Raw genomic sequence first — 25,538 nt, 5'->3', positions numbered from 1 at the left:
TGACAGACTGCAGAACAATATAGAAGAAGCAATTTAATGAGTTAAAATATTGCGGATGTTGGAAATCTGTATTAAAAACAGAAAATGCTGGAAAAACTCACCATCTGACGGCACCTGTGGAGAGAGAAACAGAGTCATTGTCTCGAATCCTTGTGACTCTTCAGAATGAAAGAGAAGCAGAAATGTAATGGAGTTTATCCTGTTATACGAGGGGTTGTGTGGAGCAGGTGAGAAGGTCAGTGATAGGTGGGGGCTCAGGAAGGGTTGACAAAGGAGTCAGGGACACAAGACAAAGGGAGTGTTAATGATAGTGGTAAGGGCGAAAAAAGATACTGATTGTGGCAGAAAGGCAAGAAAGCAGAATGTGTGAATAGCAGAACAAGGATCAGCACTTTGTGAAAGAACAACTGACAGTTGGCCCTTTAGGGGCCTTCCTCCTCACTTTCCAAGGGCCAAAACACTCCTTTCAGGTGAAGCAGCGCTTCACTTGCACCCGCTTCAATTTGGTCCACTGCATTCACTGTTCCCAATGCGGTCTCCTCTACATTGGAGAGACCGAACGCAGACTGGGTGACCACTTTGTGGAACACCTTCGGTCTGTCTGCAAGTATGACCCAGACCTTCCTGTCGTTTACCATTTCAACACCCCACCCTGCTCTCAAGCCCACATGTCCGTCCTTGGCCTGCTGCAATGTTCCACTGAAGCTCAACGCAAACTGGAGGAACAACACCACATCTTCCGATTAGGCACTTTACAGCCTTCCGGACTGAATATTGAGTTCAAAAGCTTCAGACCGTGAACTCTCTCCTCTAATTTCACCCTTTTTAAAATCTCGCTATAAAAATGTATTTTTATTTTTATTTACTTATTTTTATTAATTTATTCATTATTTTATCCCCCCTTTTATCCCCTTTTCTATCCTTTTTCCCCAACCACCGCACCTCCCCCTACCCCAGCCCAAAATAGAGCCATCTGTTACTTGTTCCATGTTGCTCTTTCACAAAGTGCTGACCCTTGTTCTTCTATTCACACATTCTGATTTCTTATTTTTATGCCACTATCAGCACCTTCTTCAGCCCTGACCACTACCATTAACACTCCCTTTGTGTTGTGTCCTTGACACCTTTGTCAATCTCTCCTCAGCCCCCACCTATCACCGACCTTCTATCCAATCTCGCCTGCTCTACCCACCCCACACCGCCCCCCTCCCCGCCCCGCTTGGATAGCATAAATTCCATCACTTTCTATTTCTTTTCAGGTCTGAAGGAGAGTCATACGGACCCGAAACGTTAACTCGGTTTCCCTCTCCACAGATTATGTCAGACCTACTGAGTTTAGCCAGCATTTTCTGTTTTTATAATATATAAGAGGTGATTGGCTAACAAGATGACAGACGGGGAAAAATGCAGCAAAGTCTGAAGTTACTCACTTGGTCGTAAAAATAGTTTAAAAAAAACAACAAAGCAGAACATGTTTGAAGAGGTGAGAAAGTTGTGCTGATGTTCAAAGAGACTTGGCTGTATCTGTACAAAGAACACAGAAAGTTGCATCAGTCTCTGTAGCACAATTGGTCAGCGCGTTCGGCTGTTAACTGTAAAGTTTGGTGGTTCAGAGGCGAAGCTGTTAAAGTTTTTCCCCCATCAACATTCAGTGTCTCACAGATCCGGGTTGTCAATGGCGGTAAGAACATTTTCCACAAATGTTGCCAGTTCCACTGTTCTTCAATGAGTTTCGATTCAGGAAATTTTCGGCGTGTAAAGCAAATGTGATAACCACTAGACTACAAAAACAACACGCAGCTCCTTGCAGAAGGACCTAAAATGTCAAACTGTGCTATCTTATTGCACTTCAGAACCTTGTTTTGTGGAAGTACAATTCGGCTGAAAACCTTAGCAATGCGGCAGAGAAATTGATCTAACATTAGAATCATCAGATGACACAGCACATCAGCAGCTCATTCAACACCTCACACATGTGCGAACGGCCTTACAGCAAATCCGTCCCAATCTTTCTCTCTTTCTTCCAAGCCATGCATTTTTCAGAATATCATTCGAAACCTGGAGAAGTATAAATGTCACATGGTTTAGAGATGATGCATCCAGTTACTATTTAACAACAAACGGGAACGATGCAACTTTTCCTCACATTTAATTCTGTTAATGCTTCTACCCCTTTTCGAGCTGGGAAACTTTCCGTGTGTGAGAGACCGTGATCCCTATTACCCTACACAAACCCTGCAATGTAGCGGGGAAACTTTCCGTGTGTGAGAGACCGTGAACCCTACTATCCTACACAGACCCTGCAATGTAGCGGGGAAACTTTCCGTGTGTGAGAGACCGTGATCCCTATTACCCTACACAAACCCTGCAATGTAAAGAGCCCAATTTAACACACAGAAGGCGGAGGGCCGGGAATTTTCAGATTGGAAAGACGAAACTAGTGGAGTGCTACAAGGATCAGCCCCAGGGACTCAATTATTTACTATCTACACTAATGACATGAAGGAGGGGGCAGAGTGTAATGTATCCAAATTTTCTGGCGATACAAAAATAGGTGGGAGGTCAGGTTGTGATGAGGACTTGAAGAATCTTCAAGGGGGTATAGATAGGTTGAGTGAGTGGGCAAAATTTGGCAGGTGGAGTTTAATGTAGGAAAGTTTGAGATCATACGCTTTGGTAGGAAGAATCAAAAGACAGAATATTATTAAAATGGAGGGAGACTCCAAAAAGTGCAGCACAGAGGGATCTGGGTTTTCCTATGCATGAAACACAAAAACTTGGCATGCAGGTGCAGCAAGTCATTAAGAAGGCAAATGGAATTTTGGCCTGTTTTTCTCGTGGTTGGAGTTTAAAAATCGGGAAGACTTGTTACAGCTGTACAGGGTGTTGGTGAGGCCGCACCTGGAGTCCTGTGTACAGTTTTGGCCCCCATATTTAAAGAAGCATATATTGGCATTGCAGGCAGTTCAAAAGAGATTCTTGAGGCTGATTACTGGGATGAAGGGGTTGACTTATCAAGAACTGTGAACCAGGTGAAGACTTTATTCATTAGAGTTTAGCATACTGAGGGGTGATCTTATTGAAACGTGCAAGATTCTGAGGAAGTTGACAGGATAGATGTTGAGAAGATGTTTCCACTAATGGGGGAACCTCCAACTAGGGGACATAGTTATAGAATCAGGGGGACCTCATTTAAAACTGAGATGCGAAGGAATTTCTTCTCCCAGAGGGTAGAGAATGTTTGGAATTCTGATTGGAATTTTGGAATAGCTCACTGAGAGTATTTAAAGAGGAGGTAGATAGATTTTTGAAATCTCGGAGATTGAGGGCTATCAGGAGCTGGGACGAAAGAGGAGTTGAGGCCAAGGGCAGATTAGCCATGATCTTATTGAATAGCGGGGCAGGCTTGAGGGGCCGAATGGCCGACTACTGCTCCTATTTCTAATGTTCTTATGTTCTTATGAAACGTGTCTCTGCTGAAAGAAGTCTGAAACAAAAATAAAGGCACAGGTAGCATAGATAAGCCACGTGGTGAGGCTTGTGAGCAGCTTTCTTGGTGGTCTAGTGGTCATGATTCAGAGCTTTCACTGCTGTGGTCCAGGTTGGATTCCTGGTCAGGGAATGGAGATTTACTGACCTCGTGCAAACTGTTAAAATGTGTCTGAGTTGTTTCTTGATGAAAAACAGAAGACGCTCATCTCTGTCAGAATCAGTGGAGTGAGAGCTGGAGATCTCCCTCAGAGCTGGAAATGTCACCCGTGCAACAGGTCGAGAACAAATATAGAGGTGAAGATAGGGAATGAGAGAAGGGCTGTGATAGGTGGCAAAGCCCTAACCAGAGAGATGTTTGTGCAAGGCAAAATATAGGGGAAATAAGGGAGGTTTTACTGTTTACACTGACACAAATACCTCCCAGATCTGGTTCCATATCTCGTGTTAAGTGAGAAGAAAGATTCTCCATGAATCTTCCACTTTTTAGCTGCACTTCATTCCAAACATTGCAAACTCCTCCCGCATCTTCCATCCTGATATTTTTCTCTGTGAAATTTGAAACGAATGTGAATAAAGTTTGTGATGGTAAAAATATGTTCATGCCCTTTGGGAACGGAACCACATTGACACGCACAGAGGAAGAAACACAGACATCTAGACCGAGACTGACAAAGGGCATGGGATTGTCTCGAAGGAGAGACAAACACCCAGAAATCAAGCCTGACACCAACCTGGTTCCGTTTGTGTTTCATTTCTCGCTGCAACTTTTGTGAATGCTTGCAGACAAATAGAAATTAGAGAACGCTGGAGGTTTTAGATGGTTCTTATGCAACTTATTCAGACAATTAATTGTGCAGGTACACTGTAAAATTCAGGAATGATAAGAAGCGTAATTAGCAGGATTCCAGCCTTCATGTGGAGATCCCTATGCATTCAAAACCCGTCAGCTTAATCACTCAGTCACAAATCCAAGCCCCAGATTTGCATTAATGATGTTTGTATAAAATCATAGACGGCTACATCAGACGGTCATTCAGCATGTCGTTTAAATGCCGACTCTCTGGAAGAGCGATTCAACCACTGTAATTCCACACCCTGCCTTTTTCCCACAGCAACTGATAATTATATTGCCTCTCCTCGTTCTTCCTATCAAAATAAAACACCGCACACTCCGCTAGTGTGAGCTGGTATCTGTCGATCTGTTGGTTTGAAAGGGGCTGCTGCAGATCCCAAAAGGTAGATCACGTGAACGCTTGGGATACGAACCCACGCCTCTGTAGAGACTGGAGCCTTAATCCAGCGCCTTAGACCGCTCGGCTACACTACCACATTTCCCTCAGCTGCTCCTAACTCCCTTTACTGGTATTATCATCGAAATAGAACAGCAGCAAAGGAGCAAGAATAGGTCATTGGGAAACTCGAACCAGCTCCGCCAGTTAATCAGATCATCCTGCACTTTGTAACATACAGATATCATCTCCACTATTAACTTCATTATTTCAGTGTTTCACTTTTTCAAATGATGTGTTTTTTTTCCTGTGGTGACTGTGCGTGTTTGCCCAATGAAATGTTGGGAAAAGGTATCGACTGAGAAAAATGAGGAGATGATTGGTCAGAATTGCCATTTGTTTTCTGAAAATTCGATTTGAAATCAACTATTTTTAAAATTTGAATAATTGTAAAAGAATTCAGAATCCAACCCTTCATCTCAATGAGACAGGGAATCTTTGTTAATTTTCACACACTGAGCATGGACACGGCAGCAGCTCCTGCGCCTCTTTCAATATTGTTTCTCTTAACTCAGAGTTTTCAAAAGGGAAATGGACATTGACTTGAAAGGGAGAAAAAATTCAGAGTTATGGAAAGAGACGAAGAAATTGAGATTAACTCGAAAGCTCTTTGTGGAAAACTGACATCGATACTATGGGCCTCTTGTAGAGCTGTGCCTTTTGATGATGACATTATTGGATCAGTCTGTATCCAGCATTCCCAAAGAGAACAGCTGAATTCCATTTCTTCAAAATAAAGACTCAAAGTGTTGCTGCATGACGTCACCGCTTAACATTTTAATGAGGCCCATTGAGCTTTTCTCCTGTCCCCTGTTTCTGCAGGGCAGTGGTTATCATGTTTACCTCATATGTGAATAGTTGCCTCGTTCGAAATTGGCCAGAACCATCATCAAAACTTGCAGATTGAAGTTTGTTGAAGACAGCAGGATGTGGTCATGTGTCCTGGTCATTGTCTATCCTTCAACCAAGATTATAAGATCTGTGCATTGTCAAGTCCCTGGCTTTGGGTGTTTGTTGAGCAGCGATTGGCTGCCGTGCTCCCTGCATGAAAACAATGACTCTCCTTCAGAAAGTACTTCAATAAAACCAAAATACTGGAAATCTGAAATAAAAACATTAAATGCAGGTAGAACTCAGCAGGTCTGACAGCGTCTGTGTAAAGCAAAACCTGCTGAGTTTCTCCAGTATTTTCTGTTTTAATTTCAAAAAGTGCTTAATTGGCTTCAAAATGGTTTCAGACATCCGCTGGTCAGGAAAAGCGCTGTATAAATGCAAGTCTGTCTTTCCTTAACTATCTTTAAATCCCAGTCCTCTGGTTACTGACCCCCGTCATTGGAAACAGTTTCTCCCTATCTGCACCATCAAGCCGCCCGTCCCCACTGCCCCCACCCACATCATTTTGAACAGCTCCATGAAATCCCCACTTAAACTTCTTTGCTCTAAAGAGAACAATCCCGGTCTCTATAATCTCTCCACAAAACTGAATTTCCTCATCCCTGGACATGATGCGCTTTGCATTGAGGTATTGAGATGAGATTTTGGAAAATATTGTCAGTTGGCAGGTGGGAAAATGGAGAAGGAACCAAAACAGAAAACCCAGTCTCCAGCTTTGTGAATCTTTAGAAATTCTTTGGGAACCGGAATCAGAGGAGAATGAAGGGTGAACTGCCCGACTGACCAGAGACAGTCAAGGCACCTTTCCCTTCTTTAAGACGCTGGAACATTGACTCTAATGTTATCAGTGAAATTAACTGATCTGAGACATTGAAAGGATTCTCGTTACTGCACATCAGGAATTCAAACCTAATATCGGCTTTGGGACAATCAGAATACTTGGTAACAGACAAGGCACCAAAAGACTCGAAGGGAGACGGCACCGGTTGTAGGAGAGCTGGTTCCCGGTGACAGGGATGTGTCTGCATGTGGGTGGGATCAGCCTGTTTCCATGTATCCACAATGAATGTCCCAACCTTTACTTTGGAAGAGTAAAACTGATAGAGAACAATTGTCATTCCTGTAGCAGCAATCTGAAACTTTAACTCGATGACACCCTGTTTAGAGGTTGCATCGGTCTCTGTGGCGCAATTGGTCAGCGCGTTCGGCTGTTGACCGAAAGGTTGGTGGTTCGAAACCACTCAAGGACGAAGCTCCCACTTTTTTTCAGCATTCATTGTCACTCAGTTCCCGGTTGTCATTGGCTACTTGAGCTGAATGTCAAGACCCCGGAAATGTTGCCGGCTCCACTATTATCCAGTGAGCTCCCAGGTAAGCGGAATTTTTTTCGAATATTCATTTCAAATATAATGAGAAAACATTTAGACCTACCATGCACTGATATCCAACACACTGGAAATTTATGAAGTTATTGGATTCAAACAAACCCATCAATTGTTCTTTCTTGCTCAGCTCCGCAGTGAGTGAGACAGGGAAAAGCAGGAAAGCAGCAATATTCCGGCCCCGCACTCTCCAATCACCCGCTGCCAGCAGAAAGCGGTGACTGCAGCTTCAATCAGCGGGTTACTGCCCATCCCTGGGACAGAAGATACTCCAACCCGGGCCAAACTTCCCAATACACCGAGCACAGGCTCAGGAAAACTCAGGTACATTATTTCCCGGTCACAAAACCTCGAAGCAGCATTTACAGAATACCCGAGTGAGTGAGTCACAAATAAAAGTCACACCAACTTTCTAAATCTTTTCACTTTCAAATTCCTTCATTTTATTGAAAAGCTGACTGTTGTGAATCTGAAAATGAGCACCATGGGAGTGGTGTTACTGAGTGACTTGTTTTCCACTGATTGTCCGTCAGGTCTGCAATTCAATTTCCGTTGGATATTGAAGTGAATCTGATTTCAAAACGAGGTCACAAAGCAGGTAAATATTAAATCCAGAAACAAATCCTGAAGAAAATGGATCCCAATGTTTGGAAGGAGGTGCAGCTGAGAAGAGGAAGCTGTGAATGGTGTTATTGATGATTGAGTGAAAAGCATTGGATCCTTGGTCAATCATCGTGGCCGAGTGGTGAAAACGATGTTTTTAAAATCCACTGAGGTTTCCCGAGGAAATTTCCAATATTACCAACTGTGCTTCTTATTGTTGCTGATTTCAAACAGGTGTCCACAGAACTCTCGGATCAATGGAAGAAAAAACATCCAAAGATTCTCCTGATTTTTGGGCTCTAAGGGAATGAAGGGGGATCGGGATCGGGTGAGAAATTGGTGTTGAGGTTGGGGATCCGCCATGATCTTATTAAGTGACGGAGGAGGCTTGTGGGGCCTTATGACGTATTGTTGCTGCTTTGATTCTGTTCTGTTTCAGGAGCAATATCAGACAAAGCAATGGGCAGTTGCAGCCTGAGCTCGGTAATTCAGATGAGTTGTTGTAGGTGCTGGTTTAAGGTTTCACTCTTTATTGAGGCGTGGTTTCTAACCCCAATGCTGCTAAATGGTCCTATTGGTCGAAAAGGTGCCAGCTCGCAGTTAAAGCAGGTGTGTGCGGTGTTTCACTTTAACAGGAAGAACGAGGAGACACAATAAAAATATAAATGGCTGTGGGGAAAATGTGGAGTTGGCTAAATTCCTCGTCCATAAACTGGCATGGACAGACTGGGCCGAATTTCCTCCTCCTCTGCTGTAGCCATCTGTAATTTTACACCAACAATACTAACCAATCCATAGGTCCAGTCATCGTGGCCGAGTGGTCAGGCGATTGAGTCCAGATCTAGTCAAGGTGATGTGGAGTAGCATCGTGAGCTTGGGAGCGCAGCTGTCGTGGTTGTTAATGGTTTAAGGTCTCATTCTTAACTGAGGTGTGGTTTCTAATCCCACTCCTGCTAAAATTCCCCTGCTGGTCGAAAAGGTGCCAGCTCACAATTAAAGCGTGTGTGTGCGGTGTTTCACTTTAACAGTAATACTGAGGAGAGACAATAAAAATATTAATGGCTGCGGAGAAAAGGTCCAGATCCATTGGAGTTTCCTGCTTCTCATTATTCCAGGTTTTATTCTGTGTCTACAGAGTTAATTATCGGTTACATTGAATAAAATCCATCAAAACAAGCGGGCGTTTTCCTATTTCTGTTCATTCATGAAACCTGCAGTGGAAATGGAGCATGCTTGCTTTCTGGGAGTTTGTCTCTCCTGAGAGACAATCCCTTGCCCTCTGTCAGTCTCGGTGTTTATCCCTGTCTGTGTTCCTTTGTGTGTGTCAATGTCGTTCAGTTCCCCAAGGGAGTGAACAAATTTTTACGATCACAAACTGTATTCACATTAGTTGTGCAGCTTCAGATGAAAACGTTTCAGGGAAAAATATCAGGATGAAAGATGCAAGAGGAGTTTGCAATGTTTGGAAGGAGGTGCAGCTAAGAAGTGGAAGATGTGAATGATGTTATTGATGATTGAGAGCAATGTATTGCAACCTTGGGGCTTGTGTAGTTCGATTACCTTCTCCACTATGAAATTCAGAACAAGCTGAGGCTCCAGGTGGAAAGCAACAGTTGTTTCCATGTATGTGGGGATATGGGATACATATGTTATGTCTGCCCGGCTAGTTCAACTGGTAGATCAAAGGCTCTTAATCTCAGGTCGTGAGCTCGCCGCACGTTGAGTGCAACTTCTTTCAAACAAATAACCACCAACCTCTGTTCCTTTGAAACTGGCACACGACGGATTTTCACCACTGATTCAAAGTACTTCCATGTCACATCTCTTTCTGACTCGCCTCCAGCTCACTTCGCCCTTCCAGGAGCTGATTGACCTCACACAGTCAGTTAGTGCAAACGTAACACACAATGTGATCGGTTTACAGATAACAGGCTAAAGAGACACCAAGATCTTCCTGATTCTCCCAGGTACTGATTACAGGAATGTGCACAGTGCCGATTATCCACAGTCACACACTCCTTCAAGTCTTGTCTAGGTTGTTCAGCTTTCAAATTTCTCGTATTTTCGCACTGGATTTCAATGTAAAGAAAACAGAGCTGTGATAAGCTTATATTGTTCAGCAGATATACTGCAAGAAGTTACATAACAGGCTGATGGTAACAGTGCTCTTTGGTCGCGGTGAGCTCCAGTGAAGGATTGGCACCATTAATGTGTCTTTCAATTAGTCTTGGGATTGGTTGATCCATCAGGAGTGATATTTTTGTCAATGCAAACAGTAGGCACCAGAATTTTCACTTCTCCCACCCATATTTTGCCCGGCACCACCATCCCTATGGCCAGTGCTTTGCAAACATCCCTTCTCTTGTCCTTCTTTCTCTCCGCTTGTCTTTGTCCCCGGCCTGTTCTAAGTGTGATATTTCCAGCTCTGAGGCGAAACTTCAACTGATTCTGGTGGAGCTGCTAAATGTTTTCAATAAATAAGTAATTAATACTCATTTTGACAATTTCACAAGATCAATAAAACTGCATTCCCTGACCGGGAATTGAACCCAGACCGTGGCGGTGAAACCGCCGAAACCTGACCACTAGACCACCAGGGAAACTGGCAAATTTGTTTCAGTTTGATTTATTGACGCTGCTTTTATCCATGTTTCCATTTTAAATGGAATGAATTCTTCAGTCAATAACAACAACGGTTTCTGTGAGCTGGAACATGAAATTGACAGTGAGGTGAAATATCCCCACAAGCTGCTCATGTGTAACTGTCAATTTCCTAAACCCACCAACCTGATCACTGCGGCTGTTGTGAAACTGACAAGGGAACACACGGCAGACATTCATCACTGAAAGTAACTGACACACTTCTAAACACTTTCATGTCACATCTGTTTCTGCTTCTGTCCCTGCCTCGCCTCTGCCCGTCCAGCTATCAGGTAAATTAGCTGCTTGATGCAGACACAGTTAGTTCATGAACCCAAGCTTTCCCTGGAAATCAGGGACAGAGAATGTGGGACCCAAGGATTTTAGAAAGAAGGGGTTTGCAGCTGACATGGTAAAGATAATCTGGGATCTCATCTTCCTGATTCTCCCAGACACTGATGACAGGAATGTGCAGAGTGCCGATTATACACAGTCGCAGGCTCCTTCCAGTCTTGTGCACGTAGTTGAGCTTTGAACCCACTCGCAAAAGTGGATTATAAAATGGCAGAATGAGTGTGAAAGAAGTGATCCTGGGAAATATCAAATTACAGAAAGTTACAGCAAAGAAAGAGACCATTCGGCCCTGTGTGCTGCTTTCAAAGAACTCCAAAGAAGAGTCACACGGAACTGAAATATTAACTCTGTTTCTCTCTCCAGAAATATTGCCAGACATGCTGAATTTTTCCAGCATTTTCTGTTTTACCTTCAGATTTCCCGCATCCACAGTATTTTGCTTTTATCTCTGGGTTTCTAGCCCAGTGACAATGCCAATACGCCATCTCCTGAATGCTCTGATTTGATATGAACATGTTTTACCGAAGGAAGTGCTGTTAGTCGCGGACGAGTGTTGAGGGCGATGGTTTCTGACATCCATCGGGGTTTCCCCAATGTTGGTTTGTTGACTGCGGTTCTCATTATTCCCGATGTTGACCAACAGAATTAGTTATCGGGTAAATAGAATCAAACAAAAACTTCCGCGCTTTCTTATTTCCATTCATCTGCAAGGATTTGCGAAATCTGCAGACGGAAATGGAGCAAAACTGAGCGAGTTTGGTGACATCCTATCTTTCTGGGTGTTTGTCTCTCCTTAGCCCTCTGTCACTGTCGATGTATATGTCTGTGAGTGTCCCGCTGTGTGTGTCAATGTGGTTCAGTTCCTCATTTTTAGCAATCCCCACTTTATTCACCTTACTTGTGTGGCTTCATATTAAAATCGTACAGAGAAAAGAAAAACAGGTTTAAAAGGTTCAGGAGGAATTTTCTTTCTGTATTTCTGAGTGGAGACTGTTCAGTTACTAAGTGTCCGAATGTTACAAAGCGGAGGGCGATTGAAATTTTCACTGAGCAACATTTAAACAGACACCGAGTCCTTGTGGTCGAGTGGTTAAGGCAATGGACACATCGAGAGAATGAATTTGTAAATACAAACAGTCCAAACTGATACCCCTCGGACATTAGGAACTGTATTTCTTCTCGAAGCTGTTCCACGTGTGACATTTGCAGCTCTGATGTAAAACTTCAACTCTCACTCCACTGATTCGGGCGGAGCTGTTGTGCGTTTTGGTTTTCAATCAATAAGTAAATCAGGCCTGTTTTAACAGTTTGGACCAGATCAATAAACCTTCATTGCCTGGCCGGGAATCGAGTCCGGGCCACGGCGGTGAAAGGGCCGAATCCTCACCTCTAAATCACGAGGAAAGCTGTCTATAACTCTTGCAACGTGCTTTATCTGGGCCACATTTGCCATTTTTCAGACACTTTCACCAGAGGTGTTTTTAAGGGGTAGCTGCAGTGAAGGATTGGCACCAATATAGTGTCGTTCAACTAGTCTGGTTCCAAATCCTGCTCAGGAATTTAAGAAAAACTTGGAGTTTGCTCAGTGTCTTCACTTCAAAAGCGAGGATGTAAAAAAGTACATTCCCCCAAGCGTGTAATAAAATGTCGGAGTGACTGGGAAATTATGCTGAGAGACATAAAATTGTATACAGTTACATAAAAAAGAAAGAGGCCATTCGGCCTGGCGCGCTGCTTTCAAAGAGCAGTTCTGATTGATTGGTCAGGAGTGATATTTGTGTCAGTGTAAACAGTCGGCAGTAAAATCTCTCACGTTACCACGGCAGACTTTCATCACTGAAAGCAACTGACACACGTCAAATTCTGCCGCTTTCATGTCGCATCCTTAACTTCCTGTTCTCCCTTTCAGGCATTTCCAGGTCTATCAAATATTATCCATGCGGAACGTTGTCCTGTTCCTCGTTCCACTAGGGGACTTACTGTGATTAGGATAGAACAGGTGGCTCCATAGCTCAGTGGTTTAGAGCACTGGTCTTGTAAACCAGGGGTCGTGAGTTCAATTCTCACTGGGGCCTGCGATTAGTGTTTATGAAGTTTGTTAACAAGGTAAACTTTGAGCAGAGCACTGTAAAAAGATTAAAGCTGGAAATCCAATACAAAAAAAAAATACCTGGAAAAACTCAGCAGGTCCGACAGCATCTGCGGAGAGGAATATCGTTAACGTTTCGAGTCCGAATGGCAACAAGATGGCAGATGGATTATAATGTAGGCAGGTGCGATTATGTTCACTTGGTTATTAAAAATGAGAATAACACAATGCTTTTAAAATGTGAGAAATTTGTAAGTGCTGATGTTCAAAGAAACTTGGCTGTGCTTGTACAATGTGGAAAGTTAGCATGCAGGATCAGCATGTTGACCTTTTTTGCAAGGGGATTGGAGAGCAAGAATAAAGAAGTCTTGCCACAGGGTTTTGGTGAGACGGCATCTGGAATCCCGTGTGCTGTTTTCATCTCCACATTTATAAAATAATAGACTTGCATTGGGGACGGTGCAGGGGAGGTTCACTAAATTGGTCTCTGGAATGTGCTGGTTGTCCTAAGACTTTTATTCTCTGGAGTTTAGAAGAATGAAAGCCAATCTGATTGAAACCTGTAAAATTCTGAGAGGGCTTGATAGGGTAGACACAGGGATTGTTTCCGCTGGTCAGAGAGTCGAAAACACTATGGCTCAATCTCAGGATAAAGGGTCGATAATTTCGGGCTGAGATGAGGAGAAATTACTTCAACCAAAGGGTTGTGAATCTTTGAATTCTCTACCCAGAGGGTTGTGGATGTTCCATCATGGAATACATTTAAGGCCGGGATGGATAGATGTTTGGTCTCTCGGGGGACTAAGGGATATGGGGAACGGGCAGGATAATGGAGTTGAAGCCAAAGATCAGCCATGATCGAATTGAATGATGTGACAAGCTCGATGAGCCGTGTGATCTACTCCTGCTCCTATTTCTTGTGATCATATGTATAATAAAGATAGTAATTCATGTTATAATAAAAACAGAAAGTATTGGAAGTTCTCAGCAGGTCTGACAGCAAATGTGAAGGGAGAAACAGAGTGAAGGTTTCGAGTCTAATTTGACACTTTATCAAACCATAAATTGGTTGCTAGTTATGACATTTTGCACAACATCAAGACAGAATTGAACCCAGGCGGTGAAAGCACCGAGGCTGAACCACTAGAGTGTTAGCTTCCAACTGAAGGTTTAATGGTTTAAGAAAAGCTAGGGTCAAGTAGACTCCCTCTCTTCCTGCTTCTACTCATATTAACGACATAATTCTGCTTTGTGTCCTTTGGCTACAAGGAAATATTGTCCAAACTTTGCCAGCCCTGCTGTTATTCGGTAAGTTATCACACAAGTATTGCGTGTCTCCAAATATTGCGTGCAGTTCTGGAATCCACATCATAGGAAGGGTGTGATTGCACTGGAGAGAGTGCAGAGGAGATTTACCAATATGTTGCCTGGGCTGGAGAGTTTTAGTTATGAGGAGAGATTAGATAGGCTGGGGTTATTTTCCTTGGAGCAGAGGAGATTGAGCGGGGACATGGCTGAGGTGTATAAAATTATGAGGGGCATAGATGGAGTAGACAGGAAGGAACATTCCCCCTTGGTGGAGCGATCAATAACCATGGAGCATATATTTAAGATAAGGGGAAGGAGGTTTAGAGGGGATGTGAGGAAGAATTATTTCACCCAGAGGTTAGTGGAAATCTGGAACTCACTGCCTGAAAGGGTGGTAGAGGCAGAAACCCTTATAACATTCAAAAAGTATTTGAATGTGCACTTGCAATGCCATGGCATAGAAGGCTATGGGCTTAGTGCTGGAAAATGGGATTAGAACAGTTAGGTACTTGTTTGACGGCGCAGATTCGATGGGCTGAAGGGCCTGTTTCTGTGCTGTAGACCTCTATGAATCTATGACTAAATAGATTTATGAATATTCATTTCAAATAACGCGAGAAACTGAAAGAAACATGTGCATAACATACAACCTATTAGAAAGATCGGGTTCAAAGTAACGAATAGAAATTGACTGTCATATTGCATATATAGAACTGGAACACACCATCACAACGAATGAATCCATTGTCTGTTAAAATGTTGCTCAGTGAAAATTTCAATCATCCTCCGCTGTGTAACATACAGGCACTGAGTCAATAAGCAGTTTCCACTCATATAAACACAAAGGGTCAACCTCCTCTTGCAACTTTTCAACCTGTCGTTATTCTCTGTGCCATTTACCATGAAGATAAATAACGAAAGTGAATAAGGTTTGCTATGGTAAAAAATGTGTTCACCCTTCGGGGAACTGAACCACATTGAGACACACAGACACTTGCAGCGTGAGTAATAGTGGGCAAGGTTTTATCTCTAAGGAGAGAAAAACTCTCAGAACGCAAGTATGGCACAAATTAGTTCAGTTTTGTATCATTTCTGGCTGCAAATTCCGTGAATGCTTATGGATCAACAGAAATGAAGCAACACAGAAGTGAAGCAGGATAACCACACGGGAGTGTTTGGAAGGTGCTGATTCCATTTAACCAATAGTTCATTCTGGAGGCAGCAAGACGAAGGAACAGCGAGAAGTACAGTCAGCAGGACTCTAACCCACGTGGGGAGACCCCAATGGATTTTAACCCCATCCCTTTAACCACTCAGTCACGGCTGCAGGCCTTATACTAGCGTCATTGTTGTTCATGTAAAATCATGGAATGGTTTCAGCAGAGAATGAGGGAATTCAGACCCACCTATTCCCAGTCACCCTGCAATTACGACAGCGTCCCTTGTTCTACCTACCAAGACGAACTACATCATACGTCAAATGCCCCGAGCCTATTCTAAGGGATTTGATGAAACGTCTGCAAGACAAACCAACTGAAACTTTGGCAATGGTGGGATTAAAATCCATGACTTAATAGGAACTAGTGTTTAAATCCTGAGCCTGAGACCACTTGCATATGCTACTGCTGGCAATATGATAGTAACCATTGCATTGATTGGTAACGGTACTGAATTGGAACATAACAAATAGCAAAAGGAATAGACCATTTTGTCTTTCGAGCCACTCACTGTACCATAAAATCAGAGCCAAAAACAACATATAGAGACCATTCAGCCGGGTCAGAGGAACAGAGGCCATTCAGTCCTTTGACCCTGCTCAACCATTCGATAAGATCAAGGTTGATCTGGTTGTGGTCTCAACTCAACTTTCCTGTCTGTCTGTCCGTCCCCACCCCCACCCTCACCGCCCCCCATAACCCTTGACTCCCTTCTCTACCAGAAATCTGTCTAAATCAGCCTTGAATAAATTCAATGACCCAGCATCCACTGCTTTCTGGAGAAAATTCCTCAGACTAACGACCCTCTGAAAAAACAAAAAAAAAACTCTTCATCTGCGTCTGAAAAGGGAGGCCTCTTACTCTTCTGGAATTAACTCACCTGGCCCCTCTCCCCTACCTTTTCCCTGGACATGTTGCAGTATTTGGTCCAATTCCCTTTTGAATTCCGCTGCTGAATCTGCCATCCCCACATTCTCTATCTAACCCAGCCGCCGGATCCATCCCTCCCAGGTCTCCATGTGGAAATGCATGTGACCCTGCACTGAAGAACAGGTTCCAGACATACTCAGCTACTTGACAACAGAACAACATGAAGTGATTATTATGGAAAATTGAATGAAACATTTTAAATCATCAAGACATTGACACACTCCATAGAGAAACTGGCTTTCAAACTATCAGGATAGAATTAAACACAACAGTACCTATCAGAGGGAGTAAAATTAAAGTGAAGAGGGAAACAGAATCTAGATTTAGAAAATATCCACAAGGTGGATGAAGGTGAATAGTGAGCTAGAGAATCTTTAAAGTCCGTGCATGAACTTCTGTTTGAACCAGATGTATTTACCACATGTCAATAATTTAAAATTGTGTGAGATGATCTGCAGGTGGGGAGGATGAATCTCAGTCGATAGTTATCACATTTAGTGGATAAAGTTTTCACATTTACTCTTGGTGGCAGCTCAAGGGTTTGTGTTGCTGATTCTGATCATTCTAGTAGCTTTAGTATGTTATCCATGGTTTGTCATAAAGAAATTAGGAAAACATGCTCGTAGCTTAGAAATCTTGAGGTTAGTCAGAAATCAGTTGTGAGAAATCAATAAGGATATTCCCTTCTCAAGGTGGTGAGATCTCTAAGAAACCACTGTCTAATAACCTTATAAAATCTTCAGAAGTGTATTAAATATTGTAGGAATGGCTCTCCCTCCCCCGCTCTCTCTCGCTTAGGAACAAAGATACCTGGCTTGACAAACATAGGACAACATATCCCAATGTTACCTCATAGGGATGGACTCGAGAGTTAGGGAACGGAATTTCTACTGGTGACTGAAAACAATGGCTTTGATCTTCCCAATTCTTAAAAGGGGCAAATTTCTGCTCATCCTGTACGGAATGTTGGATAAGCAGTTTGATAATTTAGTAACAGTGGAGGAATGGAGAGGGATGGTGGTGAGGTAGAGCTGGGTGTTGTCAGTGTCCATGTGAAAACTAACACGGTGCTTTTGGATGATGTCACCCAGTGGCAGCATGTAGATGAGAAATAGGAGGGGCCAAGGATAGATTCTTTTTTTAGGATGGATGATGACGGTGGATTTAAAGGTGAGAGGGACAGTACCAGAAGAGAGGGAAAAAATCATGAACAATATCAGCCAACATGGAGAAGTTGAATGGTCAGCAGTTCAGTGGGAATAGGGTCACTGGAGCAGAAGGCGAGTCTCAGGGACAAGATGAACACTGAAAGGCAATGAAGGGAAATAGGAAACTGGAGAAAGATCAGAGTTCAGAGCTCGGACATGGGGAATCTTTAGAGACAGTTGACCCGGTGAACTAGTGGGAGGGAGGGAAGCAGCAGAGGCAACTGATCGGATTGACTCAATCTTAGTGACAAATAAGCTACATGAGCTCCTCACACTTGCTGTTGGAGGTGAGAACAGAACAGGCAGGGGAGAGAGAGAGCACTTCAAAAGGAACTAACTTCTGTAGAGAAATGAAAAAGACTCAACACACTGTGTGTTTGCCACAAAGTTAGTTTATTTGAATTTTATCCAGAATTTTAACCCCTATAACTGGGTTGGAGTTTATTAACATCAGCAGAAACAGACCCCATAGCACATGGTTCAGTCCCAAATGTGATTAACAGCAAAATGCAATCACTGTAGTTACTTGTCAACTTGAGTTAATGTTTCGAGTCCATGTGACTCTTCTGAAGAAGAGTCTATGTGGACTCAAGAAGTAAACTTTGTTCTTCTGTTCACAGATGCTGCCAGACCTGCTGAGACTTTCTACACTTTGTTTTATTTCAGATTTCCAGCATCTGCAGTATTTTGTCTTTATACTTGTGAACTGGTTGTTATTTCTGCAAATGACTTGCCACACTCGGAACGTGAGAACAGCATCTCCCCAGTGTAAATTCACTGGTGTACAGTGAGGGCAGACGATTGACTGAACCTAGGCCCATTATGAGAGCACCTCAACTTTCGTCAGTCTGAACATGTTAATAAGGCATCAGTTGCCTGGAACATTTCTAGCACTTCCCGCAGTCCGGGCATTTAAAAGGCCTCATCAGTGTGAACTCACTAGTGTGTCTGCAGATGGGATAACTGAGTGAATCCCTTTCCACAGTTGGAGCAGTTGAATGGTCTCTCGTCAGTGTGAACATGTTGATGGGAACCAATGAACATTCTCCAATCTCACAATCCGCCGCTTCCGGCTTCTCTCCGGCACCAACCTCAAGCAAAGAGGGCAGGAGACTCCGAGCATGCGCCATCCACCCGGACAACCCGCGGCAGATAGAGCGGTTTCTGAGGCGCACGGGATTGTGGGTAATCAGACCGCCATTAGAGACCGCGTCTCAGTTAATCTTTGCCTGAAACTGGGAAAGCAAGGGGAAGGTTCTGTTCGCATAGGGATAGAAAATAAGAAAGATCAAGTTCCAACTCCTGCCATTCGGACTAGAGATGATAGGGGACTTAGGAGGATTTACACATGGGGGCAAATGGCATAGCCGAGAGTCTAAATGAATACTTTGCAACTGCCTTTACAAAGGAAGAAAATGCTACCCAGACCATGGTGAATGAGGAGGTGATTCAGATTCAGAAATGTTTAAAATTGAATTCGAGGAATATTAGATAGGTTATCAACACTTAAAGTTGTGAAACAAAAACAGAACATTCTGGAAAAACTCAGCCTGTCTTACAGCTTCTGTGGAATGAAAAAATAAACAATTAATGTTTCGAGTCCGTATGACTTACTGTTTTGTTCTCCCTCCACAGATGCTGTTAGACCTACTGAGTTTTTCCAGCATTTTCTGCTTTTGTTTCAGAATTCCAACATCCGCAGTATTTTGCTTTTGCTTTAAAGTTGTGAAATCACCTGAGCCAAAGGAGATGCACCCAAGGATCCTGGGAGAAATAAGAATGAAACTTACAGAGGTGCTGGACATAATGTTTGATTGTGCCTTAGTCTCAGGTGCCAAAGGGCTCGAAAATTGCAAAAGTTACACCCTTGTTCCAGAATAGGTGTAAGGATAAGCCCAGCAACTGCAAGCCAATTACTTTAACTTCAGTGGTGAGAAACTTCTAGAAACTATAATTTGGACGAAGTTAACAGTCACATGGACAAATGCACGTCAATAAAGGAAAAACAACATGGACTTCTTAAGAGAAAATCATGTTTAACTTCCTGGATCAAAACAAAAAAACTACTGTGGATGCTGGAAATCCAAAACAAAAACAGAATTACCTGGAAAAACTCAGCAGGTCTGACAGCATCGGCGGAGAAGAAACGAGTTGACGTTTTGAGTACTCATGACCCTTCAGCAGAACTGAGTAAAGTTAGGAGAGGGATGAAATATAAGAATATAAGCTGGTTTAAGGAAGGGTTGGGGGGGGGGGGAGGGGCGGTGGGTGGGGGTGTCGGGGTGGGGGGGGAGAGAAGTTGGGGGTGGGGTGGTTGTAGGGACAAGCAAGCAGTGATAGGAGCAGATAATCAAAAAATGTCACAGATAAAAGAAATAAAGAGGTGTTGAAGGTGGTGATATTATCTAAGAAAATGTGCTAATTAAGAATGGATGGCAGGACACTCAAGGTACAGCTCTAGTGGGGATGGGGTGGAAAGACTGACAGGGCATTACAGTTATAGATTTAAAAATAATTGAAACAGGTGGGAAAAGAAAAATTTATATAAATTATTGGAACAAACAAAAGGGAGGGGGAAGAAACGGAAAGGGGGTGGGGAAGGGGGAGGGAGTTTAAGATCTAAAGTTGTTGAATTCAATATTCAGCCCGGAAGGCTGTAAAGTGCCTAGTCGGAAGATGAGGTGCTGTTCCTCCAGTTTGCGTTGGGCTTCACTGGAACAATGCAGCAAGCCAAGGACAGACATGTGGGCAAGAGAGCAGGGTGGAGTGTTAAAATGGCAAGCGACAGGGAGGTTTGGATCTTTCTTGCGGACAGACCGCAGGTGTTCTGCAAAGCGGTCGCCCAGTTTGCGTTTGGTCTCTCCAATGTAGAGGAGACCGCATTGGGAGCAACGAATGCAGTAGACTAAGTTAGGGGAAATGCAAGTGAAATGCTGCTTCACTTGAAAGGAGTGTTTGGGCCCTTAAACCAGCTCATATTTTACCCCTCTGTTAACTTTACTCAGTTCTGCTGAAGGGTCATGAGGACTCGAAACGTCAACTATTTTCTTCCCCGCTGATGCTGCCAGATCTGCTGAGTTTTTTACAGGTAATTCTGTTTTTGTTTTAACTTCCTGGAGTTTTTTGAAGAGGTAACAGAGAGGGTTGATGAGGCCAATGCTCTTGATGTGGTATACATGGGCTTTCAAAAGGCATTTGGTACAGGGCTGCACAACAGACTTTTAAGCAAAGTTTTAGCTCATGGAATAAATAGGACAGAAGCCACATGGATACCGAATTGGCTCAGCGGATGGAAACAGAAAGTAGTGGTTAATGGATGTTTCTCAGGCTGGTGGAAGGTTTGTAATGGTGTTCCCCAGGGGTCAGTGTTGGGACTCGGGCTTTTCCTGATATATATTAATGACCTAAATCTTGATGTAAAGGGAAAAATTTCAAAAAGTTTGCAGAAGATACAAAAGGGGTTGCAGGAGAAAGGGACCTAGGTGTATATGTCCATAAGTCATTGAATGCGGCAGGAGAGTGATTGAGAGAGTGACTAATAAAATATACAGTATCCTAGGTTTTATTAACAGGGGCATAGAGTAGAAGAGCAAGGAGGTCATGTATAAGTCAATCGCTTCGCCTCAGGTGGTTTATTGCATCCATTTCTGGGCACCACACTTCAGGAAGGCTGTGAAGGCATTGGAGAGGGTGCAGAAAAGATTCACAAGCTTGATTCCAGGGAGGAAGGACAGCTCATAAGAAGATAAGTTGGAGAAATTAGACTGTTTTCATTAGAGAAAAGAAGGCTGAGAGGATATTTGGCAGAGTTATTCAAAATCAAGTGGGGGCTGCACAGAGTAGATAAGGAGAAACTGTTCCCACTCATCAAAGGATTGAGAACAGGTGGGCATAGTTTTAAAGTGATCAGTAAAAGAATCAACAATGATATGAGAAAAATCCTTTCACGCAGTATCAGTTTCGGGTCTGGAATGCTTTGTGTGGGAGTGTGGTGGAGGCAGGTCCAACTGAAGCATTCAAGCAGGAATTAGGCTGTTATCTGAAAAGGAAGAATATACAGGTTTATGGGGAACAGGCAGAAGAAGAGGACTGGTTGAGTTGCTCATTCAGATAGCCAGTGCAGACACGATGGGCCAAATGGCCTCCTTCAGCCCCAAACCAAATCTATAATGTGGTAGAAATTATTGGTTCATTCTGACAGTCAATCTCTATCAATATGTTTGTAACAGAGCAACATTCCATTGTTCTCCCAGTTTTACATTCTAACAGGAAGTTCCAGGTGTTTGTAGCGCTGTGATCTTGTGGTGTGGACAACAACATAGTCAATCTTGTGGAAAGGGTCTGATACATCGAGAGTGATATGGTCTGCAAGATACAATCTGTGTGAGTCATTGGAATATGATTGTGTAATAGTTCAATGAGATCTGACCACTCACTCAGTGATTCCATATAAGTGTAACATAGATACACACAGCTTGTGTCATAGTTCAGTGAGATCTGACTACTTAATGAGTGAGTCTGTATGAGGGTGAGATTCTGCGAACATAGGCATTGCAAATTAAGAATGACAAGGTCCATCTCCTACCATTTGCATCCTGCAATAATGGACCTGTTGGCAAATTCTTGGTAATGAATCTGTTTCAATAAGTTTGTCACAAACTAACACCCTGTTGCTCTGCTGTGCTTTATCTTTTAATGGGCATTAACAGACATTTTCATTGCTATGAGCTTGGGAAGTGGCTATGTCTTCACTCTTCTCTGTTGATCTGATCAAGAAGGGCTGCTGCAGAAAGAAGGACTTGGCCTGTCAGACACGGTCACTGTGAAAGTGATAATGAAACATCTGTGTGTCAAAGTTCAGTGACACCTGATCACTTACCGAGTGTGAGTCAATGAAAATGTAACTCAAATAATCTCAGCTCCTGCAGGTGATTCTCTGGCTACAATGACATAGATAAGAAAGGAATCAGGAGCATGTATTCCCACCCAGCTGGACACCAGTGGAGAGGCATTGGAGGAGGATGGTTCAGTCAATGGTGTCAAAGACCACAGACAGGCCAAGAAGGACACTGAGGGAGAATTTACCTTTGTCACATTCACAGACGATGTAATTTTTGACTTTGACGAGAGCTGTTTCAATATTGTGGCCGGGGCAATTTTCTTATCGGAGGGATTGAACCATGGAGTTTCATAAAAGATTGGCATGGATTTTGGAGGTGACCAGGACTTCGGAGAGGAAAGGGTGGAGAGAAATGGGGAGATAGTTTGCAAGGACATTGGGGTCAAGGATTGGTTTTATTGAGGAGGGAGTGATGATGGCATATTTGAAGGAGAGGGAATGCGCTTCAAAGGAACTAACTTGTGTTCAAGATATTAAAAAGACTCAACACACTGTGTTTAACACAAAACTGATTTATTTGATTTTTATACAGAATATTAACCAGAATGACAGGGCTGGGGTTTATTAACATCAGCAGAAACAGACCCCAATGAACATGTCCTGGATGTGATTAACAGCAAAATCCAATCACTGCAGTTACTTATGAAATTACCGGTGTTTCACCCGGTTAGCTGACCGAGTGTTGGAAGGGATTCACTCAGAGCAGGTGAACAGTCTCTCCCCAGTGTGAGCTCGCTGGTATGTCAGCAGGTGGGATGACTGAGTGAATCCTTTCCCACACTTGGAGCATCTGAATGGCCACTCCCCAGTGTGAACTCACTGGTGTACAGCGAGTTGAGAGGATCACCTAAACCCTCAGTGAAAGCACCTAAGCAGTCTCTCATCAGTGTAAACCAGTTGATGGGACACCAGTTCCCCAGAACTTTTAAAGCACTTCTTGCAGTCTGGACATTTAAAAGGTCTCTCATCAGTGTGAATTTATTGATGTGTCTTTAGGTGGGATCATTGAGCAAATCTCGTCCCACACTCGGAGCAGCTGAACAACTTCTCCCCAGTGTGAACTCGCTGGTGTCTCACCAGGTTGTTTGAATGGGTGAATCTTTTCCCACACTCGGAGCAGCTGAATGACCTCCCCTCAGTGCGAGTTTGTTCATGTCTCAGCAGGGTGGATAACTGAGTGAATTCCTTCCCACACTCCGTACCGGTGAATAGTCTCTCCCCATTGTGAATTTACTGGTGCCTCAGCAGGGTGGATAACTGAGTGAATCCCTTCCCACGTACAGGTGAATGGCCTCTCCCCAGTGTGGACTCGCTGGTGTACGGTGAATTCAGATAAACGTCTGAACCCAGTCCCACAGTGAGAGCACCTGAATGGTCTCTCGTCAGTGTGAACACGCTGGTGCGCCAGCAGGTTGGATGAGTCAGTGAATCCCCTCACATACTCGGAGCAGGTGAACGGCTTTTCCCCAGTGTGAACACACTGGTGTATCACCAGGCTGGATGACTGAGTGAATCCTTTCCCATAAATGGAGCATGTGAACGGTCTCTCCCCCGTGTTAACTCTCTGGTGCCTCAGCAGGTTGGATGAATTAATGAATCCCTTCCCACACTCTGGGCAGGAGAACAGCCTCTCCCCAGTGTGACTGTCTCGGTGAGTTTCCAGCTGAACTGCATAAGTGAATCCTTTCCTACAATCTGCACGTTTCCACAGCTTCTCCCAGCATTTATGTTCTGACAGGCCAGATGATCGGCTGGTCTCGTCCACACAGAGAACACGTGTACGGTTTCTCCCCACTGTGAACGGTGCTTTTTCCTTCCATGTTCAAAATCCAATGATACTCAGGTTACCACAAATTTGGCGTGTCCATCAGACCCTGATGTGATGTTTTATTTCACTTCCCCAAATTAAAATCCTCCCCTTCTAATACTCTGTGAAATTGATTTAAAACAGAAAAAAGGGAGTGAGAGAGAACCCACAAAAACACAAAGGCAGGTTGTGAAATTGAGCTGAATGAATCTGGGAATTTGTGGGGCCGGCACGAGGAAAAAGTGACCATGAAAACTGCTGGATTGTCATAAAAACCCAACTGGTTCACCAATGTCCTTCAGGGAAGGGAACCTGCCACTCGGTCTGGGCCTACACAAGACTCTGGACTCCATCGGAGCAAATAGAGAGAGAGGTTGGAGAGGCATTGGATAAATCAGAGGGATAAACTCTAAATCTCCATCCCTAGAAGGACCAGGGTAACAGGTGTAGGTGAACACCATCACCTCCAAGTTCCCCTCCAAGTCACACACCGTCCTGACTTGTCTGACATCCAGTACTGGATTAACAGAAATTTCCTCCATTTAAATATTGAGAAGACGAAAGCCATTGTCTTCAGTCCTCGCTACAAACTCCACTCCATAGTCACTGGCTCCAAACCTCTACCTTGCTGGGAGTTGGAGCAGAGTGCACCTGTGGGAGATACGCGGGAGATGAGAAGCACCTAGAAATACAGGTCGGGGATTCGAGTGAGGCCTACCTTGCTGGGAGTCAGAGCGGAGCAGACCTGCAGGAGACAGTGGGGAGCTGAGGAGCCCCTATAAATACAGACCGGGGATTTGAGTGAGGAGTGTCTATAAATACAGACCGAGGATTCGAGTGAGGAGTATCTATAAATACAGATGGGATATTTGAGTGAGGAACACATATAAATACAGACCGGGGATTTGAGTGAGGAGTGTCTATAAATACAGACCGGGGATTTGAGTGAGGAGCGTCTATAAATACAGAGTGAGGATTTGAGTGAGGAGTGTCTATAAATACAGACCGGGGATTTGAGTGAGGAATGTTTATAAATACAGACCGACGATTTGAGTGAGGAACATCTATAAATACAGACGGGGGATTTGAGTGAAGAGTGAGGAATGTGTATAAATACAGACGGGGGATTTGAGTGAGGAACGTCTATAAATACAGACCGGGGATTTGAGTGAGGAGTGTCTATAAATACAGACCGGGGATTTGAGTGAGGACCGTCTATAAATACAGAGTGAGGATTTGAGTGAGGAGTGTCTATAAATACAGACCGATGATTTGAGTGAGGAACGTTTATAAATACAGACCGGGGATTTGAGTGAGGATCATCTATAAATACAGACGGGGGATTTGAGTGAAGAGTGAGGAATGTGTATAAATACAGACGGGGGATTTGAGTGAGGAACGTCTATAAATACAGACCGGGGATTT

At 43.6% G+C, this 25,538-nt stretch overlaps 1 protein-coding gene and 2 non-coding genes across 3 annotated transcripts in view; 2 read left to right on the top strand and 1 right to left on the bottom strand.

The window, feature by feature from the left end:
* LOC144697683 (uncharacterized) overlaps positions 1-25,538 on the bottom strand; it is a 672,764-nt gene that overhangs the window by 315,822 nt on the left and 331,404 nt on the right. The gene's annotated exons all lie outside the window — the stretch shown is intronic.
* trnan-guu (transfer RNA asparagine (anticodon GUU)) lies at positions 6,852-6,925 on the top strand. The gene has a single exon. It is a non-coding gene; the product is annotated as a tRNA-Asn (tRNA).
* trnat-ugu (transfer RNA threonine (anticodon UGU)) lies at positions 12,656-12,729 on the top strand. Its single transcript has one exon. It is a non-coding gene; the product is annotated as a tRNA-Thr (tRNA).

The sequence above is a fragment of the Cetorhinus maximus genome, chromosome 23 (genome assembly GCF_964194155.1).
Source record: "Cetorhinus maximus chromosome 23, sCetMax3.hap1.1, whole genome shotgun sequence".
Taxonomy (NCBI): Eukaryota; Metazoa; Chordata; class Chondrichthyes; order Lamniformes; family Cetorhinidae; genus Cetorhinus; species Cetorhinus maximus.
This window is presented reverse-complemented; position numbering and strand designations above follow the sequence as displayed.